The 13,434-nt window shown below is 42.2% G+C and overlaps 1 protein-coding gene across 1 annotated transcript in view; it reads left to right on the forward strand.

Moving 5' to 3' along the window:
• The first annotated feature begins 443 nt into the window (after positions 1-443).
• Positions 444-13,434, forward strand: part of smpd3 (sphingomyelin phosphodiesterase 3) — a 71,220-nt gene continuing 58,229 nt past the window's right edge. The window contains exon 1 of the mRNA XM_076733139.1: positions 444-672. The gene's annotated coding sequence lies outside the window, so the exon portion shown is untranslated. The remainder of the gene's footprint in view (positions 673-13,434) is intronic.

The raw sequence follows: 13,434 nt of genomic DNA on the forward strand, positions 1-13,434 counted from the left end.
TATTCTCTCTCTCAATTTCTCTCTCTCCTCTTTCTCTTCTTTCTCTCTTCACTCATCTCTCTCTTCCCCCCTCTCTCTTTCATCTCTCTCTTCTCACTCTCTCTCTCACTCATTCTCGCTCTGTCTCTTTCCCCCTCTCTCTGTCATCTCTCTCTTACCCTCTCTCTCCTCTCTCTCTCTCTCTCTCTCTCTTTCACTCTCTCTCTCTCCCTCTCTCACCCTCTCTTCTCTCTCTCCCTCTCTCTCTCTCTCTCTTTCTTTCCCCCTCTCTCTGTCATCTCTCTCTTACCCTCTCTCTCGTCTCTTTCACTCTCTCTCTCTCTCTCTCTCTCTCTCTCTCTCTCTCTCTCTCTCTCTCTCTCTTTCCCCCTCTCTCTGCCCAGAGGCGGTCGCTAGGGAAGTGGGCGTGGCGTCGTAGCTAGGCAGTGACGTCAGCGGGAGCTGTTCGGAGCGCTGTGGTGCTGAAGAGACAACTCTTCTCGCCTCTCTTCTCCGCTCAGTCAGCCAGCCAGTCGCTCGCTCGGTTGGTCTGCAGCCATCAGCTGGTCCGTGGACGCTGGATTTCACCGCGGCAAAAATCGTTAATAAGCGGATACGGAGGGTACAGAAGAGAGAAAACAATCAGCACCGTTTACACGTCCCTTGAGCCCATGTGGGAGAGATCTCCAACAAGTAAGTCGCCTCTTTTTCTATTTCCCAGTTCAGCGTGTCGAAAAGCTGCAGGGATGGAGACTTTACACCTTCCCTGGGTTATTAAATCATATGTGATCTCTTTCCACTGAGATCGTTTCACTCTTGCTTGTGAAATAGTACAGATATATCCCTGCCGTCTGTAATCATCAGACCGTGTGTGTCCGCTGAGGCAAGTCTTCCAGCCGCGCCTAAATCTTGCCCTGTGCCTGCCTGGGGTAAAACATTTGACTCATATTTGCATGATCCAATGGTCCGAGATGCTCTCTGTCTCTATATGTCTCTCTCTCTCTCTCTCTCTCTCTCTCTCTCTCTCTCTCTCTCTCTCACACACACACACACACACTCTTTTTTCTTTACCTCATATCACAACAGCAACTCAATGCAACTGAATAAAAACACAAATATAAAACATGCTCCTCTCTCTCTCTCTCTCTCTCTCTCTATTGTTATTTCTGAATCTTTCCCTCTTTGTATGTGTATGTGTGTGTGTACGTGGGTGTATGTGTGTGTGGGTGTGTGGGGGTGTCGAATACACACACTGGTTACCCAGGGCTGATTCAAGCAACACCATTATATACTTATAATCTCAAATGAACTGAATTCTGTAGTGTCTAGTCAGTTCAGTTTTGTTTTTTTGTTTTTTTTTTCCCTTGCTGACACACTGCCCACATGTAGTGGCTTTATGGTTTGACTGGTTTACAACAGGACACATACAGGGACCGGCCTGTTAGTGGTCAAGCTGCTCCTGTGTTTCTTGCTGGCAGAGACACTATCACAGTTTGTGGGAGAAAGTACAGTGAATCTGTTCTGAGGTGTTGCTTCTCTGAGTCAACAGCACATCTAGGTGTGGCCCGGCCAGCCTCTCTTCTCCTCTCCTTGCTCTCTTCTTATTCTTTTTTTCATCCTCTTTTCTTCTCCCATTTCCTCTTTCTTCTCTTTACCATTCTTGTTTCCTTTTGCTGTTTCCTCGTCTTCCCACTTCTCCTCTCTCGCTTCCTCTCCCCTCCTTTCTTCTTTCTACCTGTTTTCACTTTTATGTTTCCCCCATTTTGCCTCTCTTCTACTCCTTTCCCCACTTTCTCTCTCCTCTCTTTTGCTTTTTGCTTTTTGCTTTCCTCTTCGTTTCCTCCTCTCCCTGCATCTCCTCTCTCTTTTTCGTGTTCCCTCATCTGCTCTTTTCTCCCCTTATCTTTTCTGTTCTATTTTCCTTTCTTGCCTTCTCCTCGTTTCCTCTCCTCCTCTCCAGCCTTACCCTTCCTCTCATCTCCTCCTTTCTTCCTCTCCTTTACTACTCCAGTTTTATTGCCTTGGCAATTGTCTTCCCTTCATCTACGCATATATGTACATTGAGAGGGAAGTAACTGCAATTAGCTTTACTGTCACGTTGATTTTGCTTTCCTCCAAACACAAACCAAGTAATGTGGCACTGGAATACATTCCATTTCAGTGTTTCAAACCTTTTTCTGTCATATTTTAAAATGACTTTTTCCATCCATTTTGTTGATTTTCTGTGTGAAAAATGTGCAAATGTTCTTATTGTCTTGCATTTTTCAACATGCTGGGTACTCCAGCAATTCAGTACTGCAGCGCAATAAGGTTTGGGACTCACAAGAGACAGACTTAGTCAAAATGAAAGCAACACAGTCTGAGATATCCTGACTTTTAGTTTTTCTAGTAACGGTCAGACTCAAAAAAAGCTAGATCCTACATTACCCATAATGCAGCTAGACAGCTCCTTTCTTCAGACCTTTGCTGCTGCCTAAATGTCTTCTTCTTTCAAACCCTACACTTCCAGTTTATGTATCCCAAGCTCTGTTAAAAATATGTACCAAGATAACCCTGATGACATCACTGTGACATCATCTGGGTTATTCTTAACTTGAAAACTCCTTTTCATGGACACAAACGACATTACACACCAGTTTTCACAGGCTGAGTAAAGTGAACCTCATACAATATGGTAAATTGGTGTACTGCTCTTTGCAGCTAGTGTCAAAAATGTACAAATTTTCTTATTTGCTTCCTGATATTACACTGTGGTTGTGTTGATTCTGGAAGAATCCAGTGTTTTTGAAGATCAGCGTTAGTCTATATGAACTTTCCACTCAGCCTCCACAAGATGCACAGGGGCCACCCGGGCGCTCGCAGGGTGCAGCTCGAGCTCTCTGTGCCTCTGAAGTGAACCCATCTTGACATTTTAGCACACAGGCAGATATGTGAAAGGTGACATTGCTGACATCATGACAGCGCTGCAAAAGCACATGATATACATTTAGAGTGCTCATGGAGGATCTGAATGAATGTGGATGGAGAGCAGTTTTTTTTCTTTAAATTGAGTTTAGTGCCTCTCCCAGTGGACTTAGATCTGGGCCTGTAGCCCAGCTCTTCTCACATTTACCCAATTATCTCTGTATTAGAGTAATCCTGTACCTTTAGTTAATGCACAATGTTTGTCTTTCATTCTGTCAGTTATTTAACACCCTGCCAAAAGAGGCAGAAGGCTTCACAATATGCCCACATCTTTAAACATGATCTTGAGACTAACCTTTTCAGTCTGGCATGCATGACGTCTCCTCGTTTGGCAGTTTGATTGTTAAATCATCACCTTCTGTTTGATATGTTGAAATGAAAAATGTCATCTTAACCTCTTTGATGAGTGGCTGTTAATGCTTGATGGTTTTTGAAGTGTGAGATTTTTTAGATCTGTAATTTCTCAAAGAAAATGTCTGATGTCTTTATTAAACTCAGTGGATGCTGAGAGCTTTGATTCTCAATACCTCAGCCCTTGAAGGCAGACACGTGTTTTAATTCAAGTGACATGCTCATTTTTCTATCCCTGTATGATCGGCGCTGGATATTGATTGATGGATTGATTGATTTGGCACACAAGGAAATCGCAGTGCGGTTGATTTTTTTTTCCTATCTATTGATGGCCTTTTCATGGACCCTCGACATCCAATAGCCTCTCTGTTGTTCAGGAAAAGGTCAACCCCAAACCCTCCTCTCTATCCACATGCTCCAAACGTGGCCCCTGAGTGTCCAGACTGGGTTTCTGTTCATGACAGAGCGGGTGGTTGAGTGGAGCTGGCAGGTCAATAGGGCAGGCAGGTGGGAGGTTGGGTGGGGCTCTCCGACAGGTCCTGGAGTCCAGTGACACCTGATAGTGCAGGATCTGGTTTCTCCACCCGTGTGCAAGTGGAGAGACATCAGCAATGCTTGTTAATACTTAACTGTGTACAGTACTGGATGAGACAGAGTAACTGTGGTTAATACCATGTCCAGTTTTATACTAAGTATTCGATTAGCCCAGAGGATGCGCATATCATTTATAAAATGCTAAACAGATGTATTTATATAGAGCTTTTATCCAAAGTGCTTTACAATTTGCCTCTAATTCACCCAAATTCATCCTGCCACACACACACAGCGAGAGCAGTGAGCCACCATGCAAGGTGCTGGCCTTACCATCAGGAGAAATTTGAGGTTTGAGTCTTGCCCAAGGAAATACTTATGGGGATTGAGCCGCTGACCCTGTGATCTATGGATGAGCTCCATTTGTGGTGGGATAAAGATTTTAGTTTTTCTCATTGTATCCATTCCCTAAAGGGAATTATCCCGTCCCTCTTCACGGGGAGGTCAGAGGTCAGAGAGCACTACAGAAAGCACATTTTGTTTAAAGGACACTTCAAAAAGATGGATGTTTGTCATCAACAGGTCTTGTAGCTGGGCTGTTTCATTGATAGATGATTTATTTCCATGATCAACACACGACTGCCCTACAAGTGTTAACTCTTAGGCAACATTTTGATTGGAAATTTGGTGAATTACAGCCTCTAAATTTGAGGTTCATAGATGGTTTTATGTCATTGACCGCGACATTGTCACGTTCAGCTGAAAACATTGTTAAGACAAAATACTGATAAGTTGAAGATTTGATGCTCCATGAGACATTATCTCACTAGCGTCTCTGTGAGGTTATACTGAGGCACAGCAGTCCTTTGAGCTAAATGCTAACCCCAGCATGCTAATATGCTTACACTGACAATGCTGATACTTAGTGAGTATGTTTACCATTTCATGGACTGAAATGAATTATTGCTAGTTTTTTTTTAGGCATAAACCAAAGTATTTGACAAATTAAAATTTTGACTATATGATAGTGTTGGATGAAAAGTCACTAAAGTTGTTCTAATTTATCCTGAGGAGAGCATGGGATTTTGTGACAGCTTGTTCAGTAGTTGGCAAGAGAGTTCACTACAAATGTAAACGTCATGATGGCACTTGAGGAAAGGTCAGCGGATCACCAAAGTAGGATGGAGTCATCCTCTGGTCTTCACGAATGTTTGTACTAAATGTCATCACAGTCATTCCAGTAGTTGTTGAGATATATCAGTCTGGACCAAAGCGACGGACCAACATATCAATAAACGTTGCCATCCTTAGAGTCATGCTGCTGGCCTGGCTTTAAATTGCATTACCACTAAGTTCTTAGCAACTTACTTAATCCTCTCCTTAGAATGGACTTGACATTGCTGTTTTATAGGTGGACCTGATTTGGTATTTGACTGTCTACTGCACATACATGGTGACAGCAGTGATACCTCAGATCACAGTTATTTTTATTCTTTGCATAATTGGGTCAATATGTAGCGAATCACATTTCAATGAAATGAAAACATTCGTCCATTGGCTGGGAACTCCTCTGAACCCCTCAAGGACTCCTCTTGCTCCTCAAGGACTCTCTGGTGTCCTCGTACCCCACATTTTGGAACCTCTGCTCCAGATTAGCATATAGTATGAACATGTCAAGCTCCGTTATGAGCAATCTTGCATCTTCAACAGGGATACAAAGACACACTCTGCTGCATCTCTGTTATTTCCTCTCCCCTCCTCCACTAGGTGCTCCCATATGGACTTGAATAGAGTATATTGTAACCACCACTTGCAGCATGGGAGGGCAGTGTTTCCTGCTTAGAGCCATGGTCAGCCAAGAAGCCTGATCCAAAGTAAGCACACAAAGGTAATTCAGACTGCAGCAAATTGCCTTTTTTCACATCTCATTTTAAAGCTGAAGTCTCTATCTGTCCTCAAGTTGTTGCCCAGTGCAGCACCGAGTGGTCTACAGCAGAGATGAGAGAGCTGTGGGCAGTTGAGTGGAGGCCTGTTGTCTTTTGAATCAGCCACTGCAAACCTTGAAGGATGTGTGATACCTGTGGGTTTATGCTGTTAATTTCAAACCGTGAAGATGCAAACAGGGTGTGAAATGCGGCTGCAATGGCTGACTCTCTTTTAAAACAGACTTTTCTGGCACCAGGACAGTATGCTGTACTGTAAAATAATACTTAATGTGTAATTTGATGAACAGATGCAAAACGTTGTTGGCAGGTTTGTTGCTTCATCTGGTTACGTATGTTTTAGTTGCTTACATACATTTGCCGTATTATTCTTGCTCTTTTCCTTCCATGGCTCACACTGGCAGGCTTCTGATGGTTTGTACAGTCAAGTCAAGCTTCAGAAAAATCATCCAGTGTGACCTCGTCTGTACAGCCAGCTCTGGCTCTTTGTTGAACTAAAGCTTTTAGCAGGAAAAAAAAAGGGCACACAGCGAGACACACATGCGCATATGCAAGCAGACAATGTATGCAGGGACCACTGTGCACTACAGACTGTGAGAACCAATCTGTTACTATAGAATAGCAGTAATATAGATTCAAATCTAGCAAGAAAACATCCTTTCTTCTTTCTCCCATTCATGTTATTGTGTCCACAAGAATCAGAAAAACAATTCAAAAGTCAGGTGTGACTGCTTCACAAACGATCCTCAGAAGACACCTCATGGTGTGAAAGGAAAAATTAGTCAAATTTTCAAGTTGAAGGCTCTCAGGGTGCAGGTTTCCACTGCCTGCCAAGCACACTGCACATGGAATGGTGATATGGCGTCTGTCAGTTACAGTGCAGAGCAGATCAAACAGGCAGACGCTCACTGAAAGCCTTTGGGATTAGCTATTTCATAGGATTGTCACCCTGATCCTCTACGTTTTGTTAGGACGGACGGCCTACTTAAGGCCACATCTGGTCAGCATGTCGCTGTGTACGCACTGCAAAAAGAAGTCATTTAATCTGGATAAAATGATGGCTTCTAAAGAAGTTCTAACTAAAGCCACATTTGTTAAAAAATGTGGACTTAGTGCAGCAGAGAAATTTTCTTTTATAGCAACATAAAAACTGATTTTGTGTTGCAATTTTTTATTGAAGTCAATATCAAAATTGTCCAGTCTTCATGTTGCAACATAAACAGATAAAAAGGCTGAATGTTTCAGTTGACCTTTCAACTTAGTCATTAAAAATTTGGTTGTGCCTAAAATATGTCCAGAGCCGGACATTAAAGAAAAACTTGTCAGTCCTCTCTGGTGAACAAGCAAATTAAAGAATAGATTCACAGTTTTACAAGTCTGGCATAAAAGAATTTGGTGGCCGTATGAATACCAACAAAGGTTTTGCTTGCTGTAATCATTCCTCTTGTTCATACCAGTCGTGAAGAGAACTCTCCCTGACGCGCTTCATTCTGTGCGAAAATGTATTTCAAAGTATATCTGAAGATAATAAGAGGCTTCAGCAGTCTCAGTTGGTTTCCTTCCAATGTTACAGCCATTTTAGAACAAAATGTCCTCTTTGTGTTTCCATGTTGAGCTTCAGTGGGTGAACAGTAACACAAATATGCAAGTTTACACAAAAAAGAAAGCTATCCACTCAATCTGTCACGCACTGACCGCTGATGCTTCACTCTGCATCAAGACAAACTTTGAAATCTAGTTTTGAACAGGACTAATTTGTCCCCCTTCACCTCCACTGAAAATACACCAATAAGGGTCTTCTTAATGTCCAGCATGAAAAGGAGGACTGATGACATAGTGAGGGAGTGAAACCTGTTTCAGTGCTCATATGGACACCTGATTATTGCTTGAAGACTTTACATTATTCCAGGCCAGGCTAAACCGGTCCTGACTCCTGCTCTGTACTTAACACACAAACATCAGGTTGATCTAGATATTCTCATGTCGCTCTCAGAGATGAAAGCAACTAAACATTGTTCTCACTCTCCCTCCTCTCCTTAACCCAAGTAGTATCGTGACCATCTCTGTACTGTGATTTCTTGTTATTTTTATGCTGATACCAGTATATTAATAACCACAGTAAGCTGTATGAGATAGAAAGAACTCACCCCATCACCTAAATGTTTCACCTGTCTCCGTAAAAATAGGATTTTTGAACAAAGTATGAACCGAACTGACTTCAAAAGATGGGCCTCGGGGCCGGAGAATGCACCCACCCTAAACCAGAATCTGTAGGCTGTGTTTAAAAGGCAGCACATACTGCATATATACATGCAGATGCGACATATGATTACAGAATGTGGCTACTTTAGCTCTAATTAGACCCTGTAATGCTGATTAGAGACCAGACCATGTATTAACATTCACTTACCAATCTCTCCTCCACCCTCTTCACTTGCCTTCTCTCTTTCATTTCTACTCCAAATGTCTGAGCTTCATCTTTTCATCCTGCCCTCATGTGGGTGCCCAGCCTTTACAGTGCATCTCTCATCTCTCTCTCTTCCCCCTCCACCCTCTTATGTCTGGCATCCGCCCGTCTTCTTTGTATCCTCCATCTGTCTATCTCGTTCCCTACATCCATACATGCTGCCATGCTGGCATGTGAACCTGCCAGCATGGCAGCATGGGTGGATGTCTGCTAAATTCTATTGCTTTTGGTTGGGCATTGTCCAAAGAAGTGCAGTGCTCTAACGCCGAGAGATGGACACAGCCTGAAACCCCGTTCTCATGAGATGATATTTAGCTCTGTTTTCTTTACTCTGGTCAAATGCCTCGAAGAAAAATGATTTGAAACTGACCCTGAGTCAGTCAATTCTGCCAAGAATGTGAAACAGGACAGCAGCTGTCACATTTCCCTCTCCCACAGCCTGCTGACATGATATTGTCTTTTTTGTTTGCATTTAGGGTATTAAATAATTAACTAGTTTGCAACAAATGGAGAGGGTTTCTTGCTTTTATCATAATATATCATTATGAGATCCATCTGGACAGCAGTTGGTTAAGAAATGAAAATGGCTCACTTACTGTGTTTGGAGACGTTCTGCTATTGAGGAAAGGTAATTGATTTTGTCGGGTTGCACCTGTTCAGCTGACAATGCCAGTGGTGTCTCACTTGATCACTCCAGTGAATAATATATTCACGTTCATGTTACCTGATCAGTCAGTGATATTTTCAATGCGGACCACGAGGTGAACCAGACAGTTGCCACATTAGATGCCCTGTTATCTTTGAACAGACTCCAGAATACATTGTATGAGCACAAGCAGTTTGCATGTTTGCTAACAAATGTACATTTCAACCTCTTTACAGGCGAAATCAATCTTTTTTTTCTAGTATGGCTAACATGTTAGCTTACAGTTGTCTGTTTACACATTCAGTAGACATGGAGGAACCAAGCATTCAATTGAAGTCACGTTTCTGGCCACTTGATGAATGTCAGTCCACTGTTCTCAGTTGTTCAGCTTTGCTGGCCTCCCAGCTACTAAATTATCCACCATGTTCACCAGCTAGTTGTTAACTTTGCGTGTTTGCTGTTTGGAGCCGAGCAGGTCATGTGAAGTTGAATGTTTTACTTGCTGCTGGAGAAAACAGCTTGATGGGAGAGATGAGAGCCAAAACTGCAAAGATGGTTGATGATCCTGTGGGTTTTCCACTATGAGCGTCACATTTTCCTTTACACACAGGCCCATTGGTCATATAAAAATATGGGTCGTTGCAGCTTTGAGTTATGCTGAATTACAGAAAAAAAAAACAACTCAGACATGCCTATCTAGATCATTTGAAGTAAAGAATGTTAACATTTAAGTAAAAAATGCATTATTATAGCTCCAGAAAACATTATCAACAGTCAAATGTTCATTTATTTAATCCAAAATCATTATTTTGTCTCAGAGGGCTCTGAAAAAACACACTGCCAGGTGTTTCATAAATATTCAACCAGATATTCACCAGGCTCCACTGCCCTGCGTATTGTCAGTGAAGCCTGTCACATTCAATACCATACAAATCAAATTTTGACTGACTGCTGCAGCATAGAGTCATATCCCACCTGAAACGTCTCTCTCTGGTTTTTACTGGTTTGTAGCTATCTCAGCTTTTCTTCCTTTTTCCGAAAAAGAACAGGACAGGGACGTGGTTATGTGGCAGGATGTGTGTCTGGACAGGAGCACTCCCAGTCTGCAAAGCACTTACGTATGCATACAACCATTCCAATGCATAAATAGAAGTTTGGAGTTACAGTAACAGGATCTAAAGAGTAGCAAGCAGACAACCTACCCAAGGTCAGCTGTCTGCTGCAGGGAGTATGACTTCGCACATACACGAACACACTGGATACACATTAACCTCACTTGTGCTCTGTGACACATAGAGATTATATAAATTATCTCATGCGTCATACATAGTAGCACACAGTTCCACAGAAACACACACACACACATAGAGAGAGACACACAGTCCCTTCTCTGCAAGCCTGTTCTATAAGTCATCCTGCTGTTATAATTTTAAATCCAATTGAGGGGCAGATAGAAGAGCAGAGGAGGTCCTGTGACCATCGGTTGAACTGTTGTCCTTCCAGCGCTGCTCACTGCTCACTGCTAATGCTGGCTGAGTGTGTCCTCATGCACATCATCTTTCAGTACCCTGCCATGCTGCTCCTGAGCGTCTTACACAATTCAATACATTACATTGGAGTCTCCACGTAAACTAGTATTAAATATTTCATTATGGAGGTTTGTAGTCAGACGAGTGAAGGCAAATGAGTCTAATATAATGACAGCTTTTATCTCTGATTTATCGCTGAGAGCAGGTCTGCTACTCCGCTGTGGTCAGCTCTTTGAAAAACATCCAGAAACTTTTGCCACATTTTCATAGAAGTTGCGTGTGCCATAACTCAACAGTGACACTCTGTCAGCGCTGATGGAGGATCATCAAAGTCTACTGAAAAAATCTCAGACAGAGAAAGCATTAAAATTCAAAACAGATCAATGTGATCGATCGGACTAAAACAGAAATAGCTCTCATACCAAAATTGCTTGACAGTTCAAAATGTGACACTCACAGAGATGGAAAGAAAGTACTGTTACTGCTGTTTCCTAAACATTTGCCTTAAATCTCGATCCAAAAACAGCATCACGCCACCAAACTCTTAGATCCAAACAACCCATTCTCAGTCTCAGGTCGTCAAATATTGACATTTTGTCACGCCATTTCAATTTTCTAACATCCGTTGGGGGCCACACTCAGTGGCGCCCCCAGTATTCTTCCTAGGGGTGGCACATGGGGTGGTGTCAGTGATGTCTGGGTGATTGGGCGCATGTGAGCAGCTTATTATTCATATGCAATGGGGCAGTAATTGTATCAGTGTTTGTCCTGGCCCCTCTTGATGGCCCCCTGGCCATACTAAATTATTGAACACATGTATCACACTAAGCTCTGTGTTGACTGGAACTGCTTCTCTTTGGTGAGGTGTCTGATGTCAGATGGTTGTGATGATGATAATGATGCTACTCTCAGCTGTTTCTTTGTGGGAGTCAGTTTTGAAAAGTGCTGCTCACAGTAGCAGGTTGCTGCTTTGCTGCTCATGATTTCATGTTGGTGGTTGTCAGACACATCTGATAATGGTTTGAAATGTTGGCTCATCACTGCCTACAAACAAGGAGAAACCTGAGAGGGCATGCTGAGGTATGTAAACATTTGTTTAATTTCAGAATAACATTTTAAACAATGTTGTCTGTGCATGTAGCACTTGTAGTTTTTATGCTATACACCCTCTGTCAAATCACATGACACTTGGATTTGCCCCAGCACTGGGCAAATTCATTTACTTTTTAATAGTTAACTAACAGAGTTAATGTCACTGATTAAAGTCCTTTCAGACTTAATCTTGTGAACACAGTACTGTTAATATGCATAGGGCCCAGGATTAAATTATTAGAAACCTGAGTACTGATAAACTCAGACATCTTCTTTTTTCAGTACTTTTCAATGTTTTGGTGGAACTTATTATCACACTGGAGCCTCTCTCCTGCTCTCTGTGTTAGTGCTGAGCTCCTCGACACACACACACACACACACACACACACACACACACACACACACACACACACAGGGAGTGAAGTCAGTGAACAGCAGATTCTAAGAGCGTTTTATTGTACAGCTTTTACAAGCAAGTCAGTGCATTCAGTAGGTTGTTTGAGTCATTAGGTTCTGTAAATGTACTGTGGCAGCAATACAACACATTGAAAAGAAAATGTACCTTTGAATACTTTTTTTGAAAGCAAATACTCAAGTAAAGATTTAACTGAACAACTTTCACTCGTATTGGAGTAATATTTGATCAGCAGTAACTATACTTTCCAGTTAGCCTCACTGTTATGCTGCCCTCAGAGTTTTCCAACATTTTGAGCTGAAAGAGGCTCTATAATCACAACTGTGACAGAAATAGTGAAAAACAGCAGAAAGGCCTCACACACCTCACTGAAAGTGAACTTTCAAGACTTTGACGTCACGGCTGCAGACCCACTGTGAGCATTTTAACATTTTGCCAGACTTAGCATCCACCTGTTGGTTAGCATCTTGGCTGTGTTTGATATTGCATTAAATTCATGATTCATTAGGGTAGATGCACCCTTTTTTAACTATGCATGTCAGCTGAGCACAGTCTCCTCTTTGGATGTGGAGCTCTGGAGCTCCGTCCTCCAGCAGCCACAGACACAACAGCAGCTGCTTCTCTGCTGCAGAATATATATTTATTTTATTCTGTTATGATATAAAATCTTGAAATCGGGGTACATCATCATAAATCCTTTATGCTTTCTTTCTTTAAGTTATTTGATTAAAGGAGTTGTACCAGTTCAATACAGTCACATCATTTAGACATTTATTGGAGGAGGCTGTTGTGGGTTTTCTCCACGATAAGAGGAGAGTAGAACATGTTAACAGCCTGTCCTCTGGGCCGAATCAGTTTTGCACTGTGCCAAAGTAGAAACAAGATCTTCTTCTCTAAAAAAGTTTTTTCTGAAAGAAAAAAAAACCTGCTTTCAATTTACCAGTGTTCTAAAAATACGAATTATAATGTAATGTTGAAATTAGATTGAAATAACTTTCCATGTAAATACCCAAGTGCCCATCTGAACCTTCTTCCTTAAAGAGATGTTTACAAATGCTGGTATTTAACCTCTGGCTTTGGTGAATGACTACTTTATGTTCACTAATGTAAACTGAACCGCCCAAGATTAGAGTATCAGCATGTTCAAATTGGGCTCTTTGGAGGAGGTTTTGGAACGGGAACTGTTCCTCTTTGTAATCCATCTAAATGAGATTGGCTGAACGATATTTACTCTGGATTATATTCATTTTGCTGAAATATGTGCATCTCACTAAAGCTACATTTAGGGTGGACAGCTGTGCAGTGGATAGTGAGTGTGTGTGCGCGTGTGTGTGTGAGTGTGTGCATGGGGTTGAAGAGGGGGTTGGTTGCCTGCCTGCTGCTGTTGGCAGGTCATTGAGAACGGACTGTGTGTACATGGAGAGATTATGTTTTCACCGCTGGTCCTGTCTTTACCTCTGCTGAGAGGATGCAGAGAGGAGGATTTGGGTTTGGTTGAGTTAATCTTCTAGTCAGAG

The sequence above is a fragment of the Chaetodon auriga genome, chromosome 6 (genome assembly GCF_051107435.1).
Source record: "Chaetodon auriga isolate fChaAug3 chromosome 6, fChaAug3.hap1, whole genome shotgun sequence".
Classification (NCBI taxonomy): Eukaryota; Metazoa; Chordata; class Actinopteri; order Chaetodontiformes; family Chaetodontidae; genus Chaetodon; species Chaetodon auriga.